We start from the raw sequence: 7,893 nt of genomic DNA on the forward strand, positions 1-7,893 counted from the left end.
CTAGAGATGTAACTAATTTTACAAGATTGAGAATGTGCGGACAGAGATCTGGCACCTCGTGACGAAAGGAAAAGGGAGGATGCGCAATAAACCATATGAAGGGAGTCGCCAATATCTGTTTTAGATCCGAAGACCTAGGGCCGATGAGTCGCCCTTCTAGAGTGTATAACTATACCTCCTCAGTCTGTTAAGATCATGGTCTTACGGAAACAGGGTTCTAGATTCAGGGGTCCTGTACAACTGAGTTTCCTCGATCGTCCGAGAATCGGTACTCAGCATGTCACTGGTTGTAATATTTTAACTTCTTTACCGAGTGATTAGGCTCCGTATATGTCACACAGCGTGAGTTCAAAATGGAAAACAGGAGAATCAAGCCGAATGGACGATTTCAAATCACGGAAGGGGTGGCTCAACTCATTACTATAAAGTGAATATGAGATTAAAAATGATTAGGCTTAATCCAATTAACAAAATGCAGATATCAATAGGCCTGAGCACTAGAAATGCGACTAAGCATGCGTCTTTCGATTTATCCATGATATGACCTATTCAATCCAATTGAATGTGGATCTAGATTGCATGCTTATTGATTTCCTGCTTACTCTCAAATGAAGTGAATTATCCCAAGTCTAACTAGTTTCTTTTTCATGGGTCACCATCCTCATGATCGAAATAATCTGCTTCGCACAATTCTCGTGTCTCTCGAGACCTCACATGTGTTAAGCCTGGGATTCTTACAACATTGATCAATATAAAAAGAGATGAATTTTCACTCATTCTCACCTACCCGACTCGAATACATGAATCGCTCAATCCTCTCTTTTATATCTCTCCCCCACCTAAATTGCTTGGAAACACATAGAAAAAAGAAAAATAATTCAAATCCCGGGATTAACACGCGCATGCCACTATCATCTCGTGCTCGGACTTGACACGATGTCTAACAAGTCGAATTTAATTACCAAAATTGTGACAAATGGGTTTTGATCGAGGATAAAATATTTATGTTTGATTTAATTTTAAAAATGGAAAAGGAGACTCGAGCCGGCCTAACTGGCTTTAATTGGGCCGAATGGGCCTAATTAGGCCCAGTGGGCCAAACCAAGCCCAAATTGGTTGTCGAGTCACCAGAACGAGCCTAGCCCGACCTAAGTGACTCGATTGGATCCCAAGGGTCCAATCGGGTCTGTGGTAGCTAGACAACTGCTTTCCCGATTGTGATTGGGCTCAAATTTTCGGATTTTGCCCCGATTTACATCAAGTCATAGAAACATGTATCCTAGATGGTTCGGGCCCAATATCGCGACAAATTAAAATTCGATTTTAGGCCGAGTTTACGTGATTAATTTGGTTCATGTGAGGTTTCAATTGGAAATGACATTCAATTCTCAAAACATACACACATTTAGCGCATGTGCACATCACCATTTAATTTATCAAATTTAAGTCCAAGTGATCAAATAGGCCGATTTAATGTTTTTGGTCAACTTTAATTTCATTATGGCCGGGTGTACATGATGTCTAGTTTGTGTGCGTTTGTTCCAGTTTCAATCAATCCAATCCCTTTCAAGTCAATGGGTTCCTTGTCACACGTCCCGATTCTTTAAAAATTCAAGTTCAATCATTAAACTGATTCGTGCTTTTCTAATCAAAATTCATTTAACGATATCATCTCAATGCAAGCATCGAATCAACTGAACAATAAAAGCCCTAAGCATACCACTAAGCTCGAGATTTATACCTCTCTCAAACTAGTGTCGAGAAGGACCAGGTAAGTCTTCTGGCCGTCCACGAACCAGGCCTTGACCCAATCGTCCAGAATCACCACAGCCGCGAAAAAGGGGGCAGTAGCCTCAACAGGAGTTTAGCAACGACAAAAGCTCTGAAAAAGGGGCAGCAACACAGCACAGGAAACACCAGTAGTGCAAGGGCAAGGTGGGACAGTGGTTAAGCAGCCCGACGGAGATAAGGGCAGCACACAATAGTGGCAACTAGTCGAGGGAGCTCGAGGAAGGGCAGCCATTAGAGCAGGATAAACAACGATAGTCCTTTAAGGATCTCAGAGGGGCCCTAGAAGCAATAGTCATAGCTCGGGAGCTCAGCGGGGAAAGGTGGCAACCATGGCCACAGCGGGACAGCTCCAAGAGCTCAAGATGCAGCAGCAAAATAGCCCAAGGAGCTGTGGGCAGTAGCAAATGGCAATGGCTGGAAGCAAATGAGGGGCAGCAACTCAACCATAGCAGCTTCACGAGGGAAGAATAGGAGCTGAACATCATCAGGGGACGGAGGAGGGAAAGGAAAAGAGGGTCGACTGAGAGAGGGAGGTGATAGGGCAACTGTGAAAGGAAGATGAATAAGAGAAGAAAGATGGAGGAGTGGCGATGGAGTGATGAAAGAGGGAGAAGGAAGGAAAGAGAGTGATGGAAATGTCAGGAAGAGTGTGAGGGATAGCAGAAGGAGATGGAGGGAAGCTAGGAACAAGAGTGACTCAAGGAGATGGAAGGTGATGGCGGTGGAACTGTTGAGAGGATGGTGAGTTGCTGGTGTTGATGAGAGGGTATTGGTGGCAGTGATATAGAAGGAAGAGGAAGAGGAGGAAGAAAGGGAAGGTGAGGATGATGATGATGGTTACTAGCGTGGTGTGAAAGAGGCCAAGGAAAGGGTGATGATTTGAGGATGAGAAGGGATGGTGATGAAGGAAACGAAGGTAGGAGAAGCTGAAGAGAATGAATGGTAATGAATGATGGACGAGAGAGAGATGGAGATGGAGATGGAGATGGAGATGGATGGTCAGTAGAGGGAGCTGAAAGAGTGAGAACCGAGGGAGACATGGGAAGAAGGGAAGTTGTGTGTGCCGTATGGAGGCCGAGAGTGAGAGAGGGTGAGCTTCTATGTTTTCCCGAGAGAAAGAGAGAGAGAGAGAGAGGGAGGGTGAGGGAATGACGGCTGATGGTGTGAAGATCAAAAAGAAAGAAATCTTTCTGTCTACTGCTATTCCTTTTCAGCTAAGAGAGAGCTACTGACTTGGAGTTGAGAGAGAGAGAGAGAGAGTGAGAGGGAAGATCGAGTTGCTATCGAGGAATAGAAGGAGTAGGTTGGCGCCGGAATAGAATCTCGATCCTGCAGGGTAGGCGGCGAGTCAGGGCAATTTGCATGAGATGCAGAAAGAAAAGAAAGAAGAAAGGAGGAAAAGGTCTTCCGTGCAACAATATTATTACGTAAAATTATGTCACAAGACATATAAAGAATGTTATTTTTGAAAATAATGAATTGTTTCTGTCAACAATTTTTTTTACATATTAAAAGTCAAAATGACAAACAAGTATTACTACGTAATATCATTATTGCATACAAGATTTTTGAAGATGGAGATGAAGAAAGAAGAAAAAAGAAGAAAGAAATGAGGGAGAGGTTAGCTCATGGGGGGTCAGCCACTTGGGCCACTTGTGGCCGACCCTCATGCCGCATCATATTTTTTTTTTTTATTTTTCTGTCTTTTATTTTATTGATTTATCCGTACGGGCGTTCTTCGGGCTTAATTCGATATCTCGATATGAAATATTTTGAATGGGTATTTTGAAATTGAAAAATTCGAAAAATAATCGACTCTATAAAAGATTCAATTTGTGTTAAGAAAGGTCGAATCTCGATAAGAATCGATATCGAACCTTCGAAATACATCAATCGTAATTGCTCGATTATTTTCGAATTTATATCTCGATGATCAGATATTATAGAAATATTCTTGGACCATTATCGTGTTCAAAAAAATACAATGATTAATATTACATAAAAAAAATTTTCGATCCCGCGTATCGTTTCGGATTTTAAAAATCGAAATTGACACACGTAAAGTTTGAAAACATCCCGCGGAGCTTCTTTTTTCCCTTTTTTTTCTTCTTTTTTCTTCTTTCTTTTCTTTTCTTGAAAATTGAAATTGGAGTTTAATTAAAAGAAAGAGATTTTTACCTCATATATCCCATGGTTAAACCGTTTTTTAAATCCATATCCCATGGTTTACATTTTTCTTCAAATCTATCATGCCGTTATATCTCCATCAGTGTTTTAACTGTCTTGTCACTGTGGTCGTTTTATTCAGGATAGATTTGAGAATAAATTAAAACCATGAGATAAATATGAGGAAATAATTAAAATCATAGGATAGATTTGAGAAAAAAATTAAAACCATGGGATAGATTTGAGGAAAGAATTAAAAGCATATGATAGATTTGGGAAAAAAAATAAAACATGGAATATATTTGGAGCTTACTAATGTTTCATTAACAGACAAGATAACACCAAAATATATTTGGAACAAAATATAAACCATTAGATATTTCTGACAAAAAAACATATGATAGATTTAAAAAACGATTAAACCATGAGATATATGAGGTAAAAACTCCTAAAAGAAATGTCTCGAGTTTAAAAGCAATAAATGCAGCAAACAATTTTCGAAATGATTTTCCTCGACGAATGGCAAAATGGCCATTTCTCCCTTCTTCTACGTGGTGATGCTATGTTGTCGGTCTTAAATCCTCATCGTGGTGTGGTCCTTTGCGCATAGGCTCCTGGGCCAAATTGAGGTGTCTACAAAAAAAATTTAGTTTTCTATAGATATACATAATATATAATGTACCAAATCTATATATAGTACATATAAAATTGCCACTATATTTATTTATATAGAGCATATAATTCTAGATAATTATTTTGCATTAACTATCTCATTTATTAATGTTTTGCTATTGTAAATTGTCCTTACTACTGCCTCAAATTATTTATTAGATATATGTAATTTCAATAAATTAATATTTCTTATACCCACTTATTTATTAATGATGGTAAGATCTTAAGGTAATTTGTCTGTAGTTTTTATAAGTCCCTAAAGAATAACTTCTAACAGTGTGAGAAGGTTTCCCATTGGCAACCTAAATTATTTATTTTTTTAAAAAAATAACATATATCCTAAGATATATATATATATAACTATATATATATAGTATTTATGATACTAAATTATTCTGATTTTATTGACAAATTTGGAGAAAAATATTTTCTAGAAATAATTGATCCGACCACAATAACCATATTATTTATCTTAACGGCCGACCGCATTACCTGCTAGTTTTTTGGGTAGAACTTAGAATATAACAAAGGACTTGAAAATGTGAAAATTAAATAATACGAAATAAAAGAAAAATCGAAGCAGTCACGAGGGCACTGATTAGCAATAACGAATATATCATTTGTCTCGATGGTTGATCGAATTACCTATTACTTTTTTGGATTAAAAAATGCTAAAAAATGGAAAATTATTTCAGAAAAAGTGAAAATATAATAAATTGAATTAGATAATTTAATTAAACTTGGATAAAAGTTTCTTTAAGATAGAAGAGAAAAATTCTTAGGATGACATTTGACAACCCCAAACAAGAGTTTTACTTGTATTAAAAGATTTTCTCTATAATTCCAATAAATCTTTAACTAGCCAGTTACACCCGCATTGCACGCGATTTTATTACTATCAAAGATTTATTTTCATATATATTATATACTATGAACTTATTACCTGAACTTTGAAAATATCAATTAGTTTATGTTATCGGAATACTTTTAAATAACGTCCAAATTGTTCAATTTGCATAACTTAATCAAAGCCATATTAAAAGAATATTAAATTTATCATATTGAGTAAGCCCTATTGAAATAAAAATTTGAAGAGTTTTGTTCAACATGATGCTTGCATGGGAGAAAGAGAAAATGAGGAATATGAAAGAAGCTTTACTCTAGTTACACTCGGCAATTTCGGTGTAGATCAACAAAATATTAGAAACAAAAAGCAAGAAAAGCTCATTGTATTTTGTGGATTATTAATTTGAAGACCTATCTAATTATTCATGTTGATTTAATCCCAAGTGCAGGTAAGTGAGGAATGAAATAATGAGGAGCTGAGGATTTGAGAGTTTAGAATATGTGGCGATTAATGGGGAATAATCTCGCCATTATATATTATAAAACTTAAATATATCGAAAAGCAAGGTTAGTATTAACTTCTTAAATGATTATTTAATATTTTTAGGGATTGTTTTTATAATAATTAATTAGAATGAAGCTACCTAGTGGGTGAAGTCACGTAATAGAGGACTAAGGGCTTGACACATTGCACTTAGCACAATGTTATTAATCTTGAAGTTGACACATGGCACGATCTTGTTGAACATGTTTTTTTCGTTTCACTGTTATATACTATATATAGATATATAGATTAGATATCACTCTAATAAATTGTTATAGTCTCTTTAAATTCTAGTAAGAAATTAGAAAATGAAGCATCTTTTATCATCATCATGCGTCAAGAACATTTAAAGACACCAAGGGTCACGTCTAGCCACTCTAAGCACTAAATGAACCAGAAAGCTCTAACAAAAACGAGTCAAAATCAAACTGCCAATTTGACCAATACAATTAATATGCTAATTTTCTTAGAGGAATTTCATTTGACTCGTCTATTGGAGGTACTCTATATATATTTACTCTAAGTAAAGAAATTGCTTAATTTTTAAGCAGTCATAATAATTTTCTAATTTCTCATTCTGACATTTAATTAAGTGAAATTTCTATAGCTAAACTCCTATTTTTCTATTTTCTTAATTTTCATTTAAATTGAGTTCATTCATTGCAATCTCAAACTCAATTTTATTATTGTATACTATTATTATTTACGTGCATTACATGGATTTATTTTCATATTCCATTACATATTTTATAATAATTATTTAGATTTAGACTCTAAATTAGTGCTTAAGAATTATAAAAATTTTCAAACAATTAATTTCAACATTCAAAACAATAATATTAATTTGGGTAAATAACCTAAAAAAGCACGTATTATTCAAAAATTTAATAATCTAGCACGAACTTTAAAATTTTTCTAAAAAAACACAAAGTTTCAAAATCTTCCATAATTTAGCACGCCGTCTCCTTCCATCCATTCTCCGCCGTGAATTGCTTACGTGGCCGTTAAATTTGACTAATTGACCGTTAATTGCCACGTGTCACCATATTATTGGCCGTTAATGAAAAATGCACAGGGTTAAAGGGAAAAGGAAAACCAATGATATGGTGACACGTGGCAATTAATGGTCAATGAGTCAAATTTAGCGGCCACATAAGCAATTTAATGGCAGAGAATGGACGAAAGGAGACGGCATGCTGGATTAGGGAAGATTTTGAAACTTTGTGGTTTTTTAGAAAATTTTTAAAATTCGTGCTAGATTATGGAATTTTTGAATAGTACATGCTTTTTTAGGTTATATACCCTATTAATTGAAAACAATAATAATTTTATGCTGTTTGCTAATAATTCTGCTGCTAATTATCTTACTTAATAGATATATTGCACTTTTAATTAATTATCATTATGTTACACAAATTTATTCCATATTCACTCCATACAAATTTACCCTTTTCCAGTTTCCAAAAAATATTTTATTAATATATTTTATGTTACCGTAAATTTCTAGAAATAGGGCCTTGTACTTTATTCAAAACTATATATATGTGCTAAATTAATTATCTTTAACTAGCATCTAATAATATTTCTTCGTTATACTTATACCTAAGATCAATTATTATATTTTAATTGTGTTTAGAGTAGTTTTGGCATTTATTATTTATATTAATTGCATTCAGGTCAATTTCTTAGATATAGATATAGATGTAGATATAATATAGATATAGATATAGATGTATTTTCTTAATTTATATTTAAAATGAAGTTCAGATGTTGCAATCCTAAGTCAATTTCTCGAGTGAATTTTACTATATACACATGCATATATTCTTTTGGCATAATTGCCTTGTATAAAGATTGAGGTGTTTTTTTGAGTG

This window comes from Punica granatum, chromosome 2 (assembly GCF_007655135.1).
Source record: "Punica granatum isolate Tunisia-2019 chromosome 2, ASM765513v2, whole genome shotgun sequence".
Classification (NCBI taxonomy): domain Eukaryota; kingdom Viridiplantae; phylum Streptophyta; class Magnoliopsida; order Myrtales; family Lythraceae; genus Punica; species Punica granatum.